Source organism: Bubalus bubalis, chromosome 9, assembly GCF_019923935.1.
Source record: "Bubalus bubalis isolate 160015118507 breed Murrah chromosome 9, NDDB_SH_1, whole genome shotgun sequence".
NCBI classification, from domain to species: domain Eukaryota; kingdom Metazoa; phylum Chordata; class Mammalia; order Artiodactyla; family Bovidae; genus Bubalus; species Bubalus bubalis.
The window spans coordinates 31,748-45,458 of NC_059165.1; the positions used below are offsets into that span (position 1 = coordinate 31,748).

Genomic DNA, 13,711 nt, shown 5'->3' on the forward strand with positions numbered 1-13,711 from the left:
AACTCCAGAAAGAATGAAGAGACGGAGGCAAAGCAAAAACAATGCCCAGTTGAGGATGTGACTGGTGATGGAAGTAAAGTCCAACGCTGTAAAGAGCAGTGTTATAGGAACTAGAATGTTAGGTCCATGAATCAAAGTAAATTCAAAGTGGTCAAACAGGAGATGGCAAGAGTGAACGTCAACATTTTAGGAATCAGCGAACTAAAATGGACTGGAATGGGTGAATTTAACTCAGATGACCATTACATCTACTACTGTGGGCAAGAATCCCTTAGAAGAAATGGAGTAGCCATCATAGTCAACAAAAGAGTCCGAAATGCAGTACTTGGGTGCAATCTCAAAAATGACAGAATGATCTCTGTTCGTTTCCAAGGCAGACCATTCAGTATCACAGTAATCCAAGTCTATGCCCTGACCAGTAATGCCAAAAAAGCTGAAGTTGAACAGTTTTATGAATACCTACAAGACCTTCTAGAGCTAACAGCAAAAACAAAATGATGTCCTTCTCATCATAGGACATTAGGAACTCAAGAGATACCTGGAGTAACAGGTAAATTTGGCCTTGGGGTACAGAATGAAGCAGGGCAAAGGCTAACAGAGTTTTGCCAAGAGAACACACTGGTCATAGCAAACACCCTCTTCCAACAACACAAGAGATGACTCTACACATGGACATCACCAGATGGTCAACAGTGAAATCAGAGGGATTATATTCTTTGCAGCCGAAGATGGAAAAGCTCTACACAGTCAGAAAAAAAAAAAAAAAAAAAAGGACCAGGAGCTGACTGTGGCTCAGATCATGAACTCCTTATTGCAAAATTCAGACAAATTGAAGACAGTGGGGAAAACCACTAGACCATTCAGGTATGACCTAAATCAAATCCCTTATGATTATAGTGGAAGTGACAGATTCAAGAGATTAGATGTGATAGAGTGCCTGTAGAATTATGGATGGAGGTTCATAACATTGTACAGGAGGCAGCGATCAAGACCATCCCCAAGAAAAAGAAATGCAGAAAGGTTGTCTGAGGAGGCTTTACAAATAACTGAGAAAAGAAGAGAAGTGAAAGGCAAAGAAGAAAAGGAAAGATATACCCATCTGAAGATAAGAAAGCCTAGACCAGTAATCAATGCAAAGAAATAGAGGAAAACAATAGAATGGGAAAGACTAAAGATATCGTAAAAAAAATTAGAGATACCAAGGGAACATTTCATGCAAAGATGGGCTCGATAAAGGACAGAAATAGTATGGACCTAACAGAAGCAGAAGATTTTAAGAAGAGGTGGCAATAATACATAGAAGAACTGTACAAAAAAGATCTTCATGACTCAGATAACCATGATAGTGCGATCACTCACTAGTGCCAGACATCCTGGAAAGCAAAGTCAAGTGGGCCTTAGGAAGCATCACAACAAACAATGCTACTGGAGGTGATAATTCCAGTTGAGCTATTTCAAATCCTAAAAGATGATGCTGTGAAAGTGCTGCACTAAACATGCCAGCAAATTTGGAAAACTCAGCAGTGGTCACAGGCCCAGGAAAGTTCAGTTTTCATTCCAGTCCCAAAGAAAGGCAATGCTTCCCCATCTTTGGCTGCAAAGAATATAATCCTTCTGATCTCAGTATTGAGCATCTGGTGATGTCCATGTGTAGAGTCTTCTCTTGTTTTGTTGGAAGAGGGTATTTGCTATGATCAGTGTGTTCAAGAAGATTTGAGAGTCCCTTGGACTGCAAAAAGATCAATCCAGTCAATCCTAAAGGAAATCAGTCCTGAATATTCATTGGAAGGACTGATGCTGAAGCTGAAACTCCAATACTTTGGCCACCTGATGCAAAGAACTGACTCACTGGAAAAGACCCTGATGTTGGGAAAGACTGAAGGCAGGAGAAGAAGGGGATGACAGAGGATGAGATGGTTGGATGGCAACACCAACTCAGTGGACATGAGTTTGAGTAAACTCTGGGAGTTCCTGATGGACAGGGAAGCCTGGTGTGCTACAGTCCATGGGGTGGCAAAGAGTCGGACGTGACTGTGTGACTGAACTGAAGTGAGGCATAAGTGATGTGTAACTTTATGCAACTCCTTTAAAAAAAAAAAAAGAGCCATGTTGATTTTGTAAAAAAATTCTATCAGATTCTGTGAGAGAATAGGCAAACTACTGAGCAATGTACCTACAGCTCAATTCTAATAAAGACAGATAGTAATTTTCTACTTCTTGGAAATGGTTAATGTGGAGTTGCTCCTCCCCACACACCGTTTAACTGTGTAAACTTTCTGGACATGTATTGGGTCTTTGATTTCTGGTCCCCCATGCTATGCACAGGTAGATGCCTGATAGAGAGCCTGTGAAACACATTTTGCGTTTCCTGCGGTTTAAGTGCCCCAGTTTTAGAGTTCAGTATGCCTGGACCAATCTGAAAAATGACAGAATGATCTCTGCTTGTTTCCAAGGCAAACCATTCAATATCACAGTAATCCAAGTCTATGCCCCAACCAGTAATGCTGAAGAAGCTGAACGGTTCTATGAAGACCTACAAGACTTTTTTAGAACTAACACCCAAAAAAGATGTCCTTTTCATTATAGGGGACTAGAATGCAAAAGTAGGAAGTCAAGAAACACCTGGAGTAACAGGCAAATTTGGCCTTGGAATACGGAATGAAGCAGGGCAAAGACTAATAGAGTTTTGATAAGAGAATGCACTGCTCATAGCGAACACCCTCTTCCAACAACACAAGAGAAGACTCTACACATGGACATCACCAGATGGTCAACACCAAAATGAGACTGATTATATTCTTTGCAGCCAAAGATGGAGAAGCTCTATACAGTTAACAAAAACAAGACCAGGAGCTGACTGTGGCTCAGATCATGAACTCCTTATTACCAAATTCAGACTGAAATTGAGGAAAGTAGGGAAAACCACTAGACCATTCAGGTATGACCTAAATCAAATCCCTTATGATTATACAGTGGAAATGAGAAATAGATTTAAGAGCCTAGATCTGATAGATAGAGTGCCTGATGAACTATGGAATGAGGTTCGTGACATTGTACAGGAGACAGGGATCAAGACCATCCCCATGGAAAAGAAATGCAAAAAAGCAAAATGGCTGTCCAGGGAGGCCTTACAAATAGCTGTGAAAAAAAGGTAAGCAAAAAGCCAAGGAGAAAAGGAAAGATATAAGCATCTGAATGCAGAGTTCCAAAGAATAGCAAGAAGAGATAAGAAAGCCTTCCTCAGCGATCAATGCAAAGAAATAGAGGAAAACAACAGAATGGGAAAGACGAGAGATCTCTTCAAGAAAATTAGAGATTTTCCCAAGGGAACATTTCATGCAAAGATGGGCTCAATAAAGGACAGAAATGGTATGGACCTAACAGAAGCAGAAGATATTAAGAAGAGATGGCAAGAATACACAGAAGAACTGTACAAAAAAATTCTTCACGACCCAGATAATCACGATGGTGTGATCACTCACCTAGAGCCAGACATCCTGGAATGTGAAGTCAAGTGGGCCTTAGAAAGCATCACTACGAACAAAGCTAGTGGAGGTGATGGAATTCCAGTTGAGCTATTCCAAATCCTCAAAGATGATGCTGTGAAAGTGCTGCACTCAATATGTCAGCAAATTTGGAAAATTCAGCACTGGCCACAGGACTGGAAAAGGTCAGTTTTCATTCCAATCCCAAAGAAAGGCAATGCCAAAGAATGCTCAAACTACCGCACAATTGCACTCCTCTCACACGCTAGTAAAGTAATGCTCAAAATTCTCCAATCCAGGCTTCAGCAATATGTGAAACGTGAACTTCCTGATGTTCAAGCTGGTTTTAGAAAAGGCAGAGGAACCAGAGATCAAATTGCCAACATCCGCTGGATCATGGAAAAAGCAAGAGAGTTCCAGAAAAACATGTATTTCTGCTTTATTGACTATGCCAAAGCCTTTGACTGTGTGGATCACAATAAACTGTGGAAAATTCTGAGAGATGGGAATACCAGACCACCTGACCTGCCTGTTGAGAAATCTGTATGCAGGTCAGGAAGCAACAGTTAGAACTGGGCATGGAACAGCAGACTGGTTCAAAATATGAAAAGGAGTATGTCAAGGCTGTATATTGTCACCCTGCTTATTTACTTTATATGCAGAGTATATCATGAGAAATGCTGGGCTGGAAGAAACACAAGCTGGAATCAAGATTGCCGGGAGAAATATCAATAACCTCAGATATGTAGATGACACCACCCTTATGGCAGAAAGTGAAGAGGAACTCAAAAGCCTCTTGATGAAAGTGAAAGAGGAGAGTGAAAAAGTTGGCTTAAAGCTCAACATTCAGAAAACGAAGATCATGGCATCCAGTCCCACCACTTCATGGGAAATAGTTGGGGAAACAGTGGAAACAGTGGGTGACTTTATTTTTCTGGGCTCCAAAATCACTACAGATGGTGACTGCAGCCATGGAATTAAAAGACGCTTACTCCTTGGAAGGAAAGTTATGACCAACCTAGATAGCATATTCAAAAGCAGAGACATTACTTTGCCAACAAAGGTCCGTGTAGTCAAGGCTATGGTTTTTTCAGTGGTCACGTATGGATGTGAGAGTTGGACTGTGAAGAAAGCTGAGCGCCGAAGAACTGATGCTTTTGAACTATGGTGTTGGAGAAGACTCTTGAGAGTCCCTTGGACTGCAAGGAGATCCAACCAGTCCATTCTGAAGGAGATCAGCCCTGGGATTTCTTTGAAGGGAATGATGCTAAAGCTGAAACTCCAGTACTTTGGCCACCTCATGCGAAGAGTTGACTCATTGGAAAAGACTGATGCTGGGAGGGATTGGGGGCAGGAGGAGAAGGGGACGACAGAGGATGAGATGGCTGGATGGCATCACCGACTTGATGGACGTGAGTCTGAGTGAACTCCGGGAGTTGGTGATGGACAGGGAAGCCTGGTGTGCTGCGATTCATGGGGTCGCAAAGAGTCGGACACGACTGAGCGACTGAACTGAACTGATGCCTGGACCAAATTCCAGTTTAGCTACTCAGAAATTAAGTAATCTGCCTTAAGGAGCTAGGCCTGGGGCTCACTCACTTGCTAATTATTATTGGTCAATTATTGTGGTTTTTGTTTGCATGTATATAGGATAATGCCTTGAGACAGTCGTTTAAAAATGCTTTGGTTAGACTTTTACATACTATTTCATTGAATACACATAGCCCCCCATGGTAGGTGTGTTTTACAGATGAATACATGCAGATGGTGACTGCAGCCATGAAATTAAAAGATGCTTACTCGTTGGAAGGATAGTCACGACCAACCTAGGTAGCATATTCAAAAGCAGAGACATTACTTTGCCAACAAAGGTCCATCTAGTCAAGGCTATGGTTTTTTCAGTGGTCATGTATGGATGTGAAAGTTGGACTGTGAAGAAAACTGAGTGCCCAAGAACTGGTGCTTTTGAACTGTGGTGTTGGAGAAGACTCTTGAGAGTCCCTTGGACTGCAAGGAGATCCAACCAGTCCATTCTAAAGGAGATCAGCCCTGGGTGTTCTTTAGAAGGAATGATGCTAAAGCTGAAACTCCAGTACTTTGGCCTCCTCATGCGAAGAGTTGACTCATTGGAAAAGACTCTGATGCTGGGAGGGATTGGGGGCAGGAGGAAAAGGGGACGACAGAGGTTGAGATGGCTGGATGGCATCACCAACTCGTTGGACGTGAGTTTGATGAACTCGGGGAGTTGGTGATGGACAGGGAGGCCTGGCGTGCTGCGATTCATGGGGTCGCAAAGAGTCGGACACGACTGAGCGACTGAACTGAACTCAACATGTAAGACGCTAATGGACAAGTAATCACCAAGCCATTATTCCTTTTATATATGAACAATCAGGTAAGAGTTTGAAAATCTGCTCATAATAACTATCAGGTGGTGCTAGGTGAACTTTTTCAGGACGCTAAATAAAATTTTTATGAAATACTATTTTCTCGTTTGTGTCTAAAATAATAGCGTAGCACTGCATTCCTTCCTTCTCTTGGGTCTCAAACCACGTATCCCAGTAAATGTATCTGCAAACTCTCGTCAGATGGGTGACCAGCCTTCGAACACAGGGAAACTGGCCCGCTTTGTGAGGCCCCCGCAGCCTCCAGGTCGTCCGCAGCTCCTACCTCCGGGCTGCCCCCGAAGCCCGAACTGAGAAGGATGCGCTCGCACGGCGGCGGTGATGAGTCCTGGGGGCCGAGAGCCCCCACGCTTTCCGCCCGCGCGTATTCCGTCTGTCTCTGACTCGGGCCCGAGCAGCCACCCGGCCCTCAGAGACCTCTCAGGCCTCTGCGCTCTCCGGCTCTGCCGGACTAGCGGTCACGCGCAACCAGCCCTCAGGCGCTCGGAAGCAGGCCGCCCCGTCCGGGCCAGGTCTGGAGCTGGGGGCCAGGCTGGTTCCGCCTCACACCCCGCGCGGAGTCGGCCCATCCGCGGCCACCAACCCGCAGGCCGCGCGCCGCCGCCCCCAGCCAATCCCAGCTGACGCGCGTCGGCCTGCCGGCGTCTGTCCCGGAAGCGCCGGGGCGAGCGGGGGCGGGGCGGGGTGGTGCGGGGCTCTGCCCGCCCCCGGAATATGTACGGCCTTCCAATAGGTGGCTGCCGTCCGCGCCGGGCGCCCATTGGCCGAGGGGGCTTCGGCGGGCGGGGCCGAAGGGAGCGGTGCGAGTCGACCACGGGCGCCTGATCGCGTCTTGGTCCGAGGAGCGCTCCAAGGTGAGTGGCGGAGGCGAGGCGGGGGCTGAGGGGCGGCCGGGCGTCCTCCTGGGGCTGTCCCGGCAGGGGCCTCGGGAAAGGCAGGCTGCGTCCGGGGGGGACGCCCTGGAGGGACCGGGGTTTGCACCCGCTCCGCCCGCTCCCCGGCGCTCGGGCGCCGACAGGCACCTTGTGTGTTAAATGCGGGAGCGGCGGCCAGCGCCCCAGGACCGAGGGAGGCTCTCTGAGGGCGCCCCTGCGGCGGACAGCGCTCCCGCGCCCCCGGCAGTGCACGGACGCCGAAAGGTGCGCGCCTTCACGCCAGGCGTCGGCGGAGACACTAAGGAGCAGTGTTTTCCGAGTGCTCATTGTGTTCCAAATTCCGTACTAAAAGTATTAATTCGGAATTCCTCAATAAATTAATGGTGCTGCTGTCCCCAAATTGCAATTAGGAAAGATTACCTGACATTTTTTTAGGTTCAAGAGCCTAGACAAAACACAGCAAATTCAACATGATGTCACATTTTTAACGTAGAGACTCTTCCAGCCTGTAATCAGCTTCCAGTGTTTTACAAAGTAGCCCTTTAATCTCTGAAGGCAGAGGTCATGGGTGGGAATTCTTGCTCCATCACTTATTGGCTGTGTGATCTTGGACAAGAGACAATCTCCGTATTGGTACTTTCTGTAGAATAAAGATAATAGTAGGATAGGCTCTAAAGGTTATTTATGAGGACTAAATGAAAGAATACAGTTTAAAGTGGCCAGAAAGATTGATCATGTAGTAAATAATAAATGTTAGCCATTTTTTTTTAAATAAAGGATTAGAGTATTAGGAGCTTGAATATTACTTGGACTCAAAGCTGTGACATTGTTAGAGTTTAATGTTAAGTTTTGTACAAGTCTCATTGGTGTTGTAAACTGTGTCCTAAAATAAACCAAGTGAAAGTCGCTCAGTCGTGTCCCCGACTCTTTGCGACCACATGGATAGTCCACGGAATTCTCCAGGTCAGAATACTGGAGTGAGAAGCCTTTCCCTTCTCCAAGGGATCTTCCCTACCCAGGATCAAACCAGGTCTCCTGAATTGCAGGCAGATTCTTTACCAGCTGAGCCACAAGGGAAGCCCAAGAATACTGGAGTGGGTAGGCTCTCCCTTCTCCAGTGGATTTTCCTGACTCAGGAATCCAACCCGGATCTCCTGCTTTGCAGGTAGATTCTTTAGCAACTGAGCTATGAAAGTGAAAAGTGAAAGTTAAAGTCGCTCAGTTACCTCCGACTGTTTGCGACCCCATGGACTGTATAGTCATGGAATTCTCTAGGCCAGAATACTGGAGTGGGTAGCCTTTTCTTTCTCCAGGGTTTCTTCCCAACCCAGGGATGGAACCCAGGTCTCCTGCATTGCAGGTGGATTCTTTACCAGCTGAGCCACAAGGGAAGCCCCTAAAATAAGCCAAAGTGAACACTGAATCAGAGGTGTATCCATCACATTGCAGGAGGCTTCCTTCCCTGTTGTATTCTTGCTACAGCTAGTCTCAAAAATGAGAAACTGTTGTACTTGAATAATTGGAAAAACTAAATTGCTAATTCAGAATTGATCAGAAATTAAGCATATGCTGAAATTTTTATGTTAGATAGAAAATATAATTTAATTTACATGGCCTTGGTTTGTACAACTTGGGGAAAATCTATGGAATGTTAAATTTAAGCTGTTCACATAAATGAAACCCACATCAATCAGGTAATGGAAGGTAAAGCAATTCTGATATGAACTTCTTTAATAAGTGAATTCTGACTTAACATACTACATAAGTACAAACAGATTTTTATGGCACTTTTCATTAAAGGTTAAAATGTTTATTATGTTCCATATATGACTTCCCTTGTAGCTCAGTTGGTAAAGAATATGCCTGCAGTGCGGGAGACCTGGGTTCGATCCCTGGGTTGGGAAGATCCCCTGGAGAAGAAATGGCAACCCACTCCAGTATCCTTGCTTGGAAAATCTCATGGACAGAGAAGCCTGGTGGGCTGCAGTCTATGGGGTCTCAAAGAGTCGGGCACGACTGAGCAACTAACACTTATTATGTTCCATATATAATTGAAACCTATGGCCATTTCACTGATGTTTGACAAAAATTGATATTGTATTGGTCAAAGACTGATGCTGATAGAAGGCCTCAAGAAAATGTTTAACTTGTGAAGGCTGCCCACTCTATGATGGGAGCCACTGTCTACACTAGTGACCACTTTAAAAACATAAATATGGAAAACGTGAGCAAAAAGGTTGGTAGCTCAGGTAATAAAGACTCTGACTGCAATGCATGAGACCTGGGTTGGATCCCTGGGTTGGGAAGATCCCCTGGAGTAAGAAATGGCAGCCTGCCGAGGTCCAGCCCCGGCTGATCCAGGGTATTCGAAGGAGAGACGGCTAGGCGACCTATTCAAATGTTAATTAGAGATAATAAAAAGTAATAGAATGAGGATGGCTCAGTAGGAAAATTCAGTGGAGAAAAGAAGCTGAGTGACTTGGTTTACGCGGAAAACCAATATAACCCGTGACACCAGGTTAGCTCTGACCACGGAGGCCGCAGGCGCCCTCTCGAATAGCCGAAGGTGCCCCACCTTAGACACTTTCTCGAGTAGGTCTTAGAAGCCCAGGCAAATAAATGGTCGCAGAGGATATCCGCGCTCCAGATGGACACTCAGCTGGAAGTTAAAGGGAAGAATGACATGGGGAGACCAAGCTTTGGTGAGCAAGGCCCGTAGCTTTATTTTCAACAGGGGTTTTTATACCTTAAGTTACACATAGAGGATAATAGGGGATGTAAAGTCAGCAGTCTTTGATGCTTATCAAAAACCAGGGTTTCTTTCCTGCAAATTTATCGTATACAAATGGTTTAGGTGATTTACATCATCTTCTGGCCAGAAGGCCTATTAACATTTTATGACTCTTGACAAGGACTTATCAACAAAGACTTATTTTCTCTAAGAGTAATTATTTTAAGGTTTGACGCCATCTTTCAAAGATAAAATTACATTCCTATAGGGCGGATGTGTAATGGGTTTACAAAGGAAAGAATTTATTACCTTAAGGGTCTAAAGTTATTAACACCAAGGCCACTACTTATTTTTTCTACATACCAACTATATTAATTAATACACATTCAAGGATACAATACAGGGGATGTGGAAACTTGGCAGCAAGCATTGGCTCATCAATGAAATCTTTTACTAGTTTTATTCTGACAGTTTCTAACTCTCTGAGAGGCTCTAAGCTATTTGAATATCTTAAGCTTCCCGTGCCTCTCGAGGCTGGGAGACTGTAAACAATCGTATGCATAGCTGTAGGTGTCCGGGTAAACTTGTCAGGCGAGTTAGAGAGCCATCTGAGGGGTTTGGATTTAAACACTCCTAATTGCCCAGGAACTTTATTAATTGGAGCTGTAAGTTAACTCTTTGACAGACAGAGCGAGATGGTGGTGGGGGACAGCCCCCAGTAAAGTCAGAGGTGAGAGCACAAAGCAATAAAGTAGGCAGACTCTGGTTTTTTGGGGGTAGATGCTCGAGAATATCCGGGGGCACTCCCGAGGCTCGATCCTGCCTTTGCGTATGCCGAGCCTCCTTCCTCATGACCTTTGTCACGAGTGGAATGTCTCTCACCGGCTCCCGGCATCAACTCACTCCAGTCTTCTTGCCTGGAGAATTCCATTGACAGAGAAGCCTGGTGGGCTACAGTCCATGGGGTCACAAGAGTCAGATACCACAGCAGCTAACAGAAGGAAAAAATATAGACAGACATTACTTAGCACTTGGCTGAAGCTGAAACTCCAGTACTTTGGCCACCTGATGTGAAGAACTGACTCATTGGAAAATACCCTGATGCTCGGAAAGATTGAGGGCAGGAGGAGAAAAGGACGCCAGAGGATGAGATGGTTGGATGGCATCACCGACTTGATGGACATGAGTTTGAGCAAGCTCCAGGAGTTGGTGATGGACAGGGAGGCCTGGCATGCTGCAGTCCATGGGGTCGCAAAGAGTCGGACATGACTGAGCCATTGAACTGAACTGGTTATAAAACTGTCAAGAGTATATAACTTTTTATATGGAGCTGTTAGATTCTGGTGCAGTTGTAGTTCCTGTTTTCTCTGATGTATAACAGTTGGAGTTTGAGAGTTTATTATAAGGTCAAGTTAGGTTAGTCGGAGAAGGCAATGGCACCCCACTCCAGTACTCTTGCCTGGAAAATCCCATGGACAGAGGAGCCTGGTAGGCCGCAGTCCATGGGGTCGCTAGGAGTTGGATATGACTGAGCGACTTCACTTTCATGCATTGGAGAAGGAAATGGCAACCCCCTCCAGTTTTCTTGCCTGGAGAATCCCAGCGACGGGGGAGCCTGGTGGGCTGCCGTCTATGGGGTCTCACAAAGTCGGACACGACTGAAGTGACTTAGCAGCAGTAGCAGCAAGGTTAGTAAGAGGGAATTCAGAATGGTATTCAAAACATTTCGTGACATTCTCCACAGGCATAGATTGGAATAGGGCATATTGTGGTTTTTCTTTTCAATTAATGTGAATGTCCTCTTGTGTTAGGAAAGCCTCAAGACCTTGATAAGCCCAATGTTGTTCCCCCACCCCCACCCCACTTTGGTCCATGAGAGATGCTCTGTATTGCCTGTCCACACACAAATGATCAGTTTAGAAAGTAACTGTTACTCCCTTTTGGATTTAATCTTGATGAAGAAAATCCATGCAAGAGTTAACTGCCTGGTTAAATACTTCATGAGACTAGAAGAGAGATTTCCCAAGTTTATACTTAAACTTTCTTTTCTTCCTTTTCTACCTCCTACTCCACCACACCTAAAGAGGCCCGTTATCAGGAGTTTTTCACATTGAGGGGGAGCTGATGTAGTCTTAAGGGGGTGTCCAGGAGAGAAGAGTAGAAATTAGACAGTGGGCTTGGAAACGGACCCATAAGACACATTAAGGAATGTGAACTTTATATTATCCAGTAGGAGTGAATGATAACTAACGTAACCACCGTAAAAATTCAGATTCTCATCTTTATAGGTAGTTTTTTATTGCTTATTTTTTGTGTGCTAGATTTGCATAAATACCGTATGGTTTATGCTAACAGTAGCTTTCCACTTCACCTTTGATTTCTATCAAAGAGTTTTGAAAATACTTTTATCTGCCCGACACAGAAATCTGGTAGGTGACCCTTAGATTTAAAGAATATTGTTTAATCAGCATGATCCCAGTAATAGATAAGTTAAATTTCCTTTTAAGTCCTCTAAAGAACTTGTGTTTGTTTATAACATATGCTTTAATAAGGTCATTGTACTGGCTGTCAAGTTAGCAGTGTCTTGAGTGGAAAGAGGATCTATTCTTGACTCACAGACTTTTTGAATCAGCTCATCCACTTTTAGTCTGTGGTTAGGATCTATAATTATTAAATATTTTGCACACTTTCATAGGTCCTAAGTTTTGTATTATTGAATTTTCTCTATATACTTTTCCACATTTCTGAAGGGATGTGCTGTGCTTAGTCGCTCAGTTGTGTCCGACTCTTTGAGACCCCATGGACTGTAGCCCGCCAGGCTCCTCCGTCCATGAGATTCTCCAGGCAAGAATACTGGAGTGGGTTGCTATTCCCTCCTCCAGGGGATCTTCCCAACCCAGGGATCAAACCCAGGTCTCCCGCATTTTGGGCAGATTCTTTACCCATTTAGCCACCACAGAAGCCCTCTGAAGATATATGCCACCCCAAAATATCCTACTTCAGAAAAGAGGTTACTTTGAGCTGAAGACAATTAAGAAGCAGCAAAAGCAGAAAGAACTATTTTTCCTTCCACTATCTGCCTAAAAGTAGGACATAAATTTCCTTTTGTGAAGGACTGACTTCTCTGCTGTACCAGGAGAATAACTGCTATCATTGGCGACAGAAATTTGCACTGAGATGGTCTACACAGTCAAACTTTACTAAAATAGCCTTTATCTTTTATTAGTCTTCCTCATATATTTATATTGGCATAATTTACCACCCCTAGAAGCTCAAACCCCCTTTCCGTTGTCTTGTCATTTTTCTGCAGTTTATCACCCTTTTTTAAAATGGTGTATAAACTCCACATGTAATTGCTTCTCTTTGCACATAGAAATTAAATATTGTCATCAAGTACATTTTGTTTGCGTTTTTTTCTGTTTATCTTTTGTCAGTTTAGTTTGCAGATCTCAGGATAGATCATCAGAGAATAGAGAAGAAGTTTTTTTTCCTTTCCTGAACTTCTGTATCATTTTCATGTTTTATCATGTTTAATGGCTTTTATGCTCTGGTTTGTGCTGTTTAAATATTACCTATAGCACTGACTTATTTTTGTCACTTTAGTTTTCAGATTAGTGGTTGTCACTCCTGACTGCATAACAGAATGATCAGTGAGGCTTTTTAAAGGACCTAGTTTTCTGGGGCCTGTTCCAGAACAGACCCACTGAATCAGACTATCTGGCTGAGGTCCATGAAATCTAATATCCAAAATCAGTGTCACAGAAAACCAGAGGCAAACACACATTAGAGTGTAAAGGCAAGTCTTACTCAGTGACTGTTGCAGTCGTGGAAGAGAGACCTTGGGATAGACTAGGCTTCGTTCTGAATACAGCAGGGCGAATGGGGGTGGACAGCTAGGGAGCAAGGTAGGTGTCAGTGAATGAAAAATTACTAAGGGGTATTGCCCTAAAGCAACTTGGCAGGGTTCTTGCTAAAGGCAGGCTAGGGTGATAAGATTGAAAGTGGGATAAGGAAGTTTGAGGGTAGGGGATTTCGTTAAACTGACTCAGCAGGACTCTTGCGGAAACTGGACTATGGGGTCCAAGGCCAAGCCCAGGAGCTGGCATGTGTGCTGCCCAGTCGTGTCCGACCCTTTGCGAACCTGCGGACTGTAGTCCGCCAGGCTTCTCAGTCCATGGGATTCTCCAGGTAAGAAGACTGGAGGGGTTGCCATGC

The 13,711-nt window shown here is 44.5% G+C and overlaps 1 protein-coding gene across 9 annotated transcripts in view; it reads left to right on the forward strand.

The window, feature by feature from the left end:
• Positions 1-6,613: 6,613 nt before the first annotated feature.
• STARD4 (StAR related lipid transfer domain containing 4) overlaps positions 6,614-13,711 on the forward strand; it is a 32,470-nt gene continuing 25,372 nt past the window's right edge. For 6 of the 9 annotated variants that reach the window (XM_044947225.1, XM_044947226.1, XM_006055086.3 and 3 more), the window contains exon 1: positions 6,614-6,744. The gene's annotated coding sequence lies outside the window, so the exon portion shown is untranslated. Of the gene's footprint in view, positions 6,745-8,607; positions 8,616-12,437; positions 13,685-13,711 lie in introns of those variants that run through there. The other 3 variants (XM_044947227.1, XM_025292140.2, XM_044947228.1) reach the window with 3 other exon arrangements.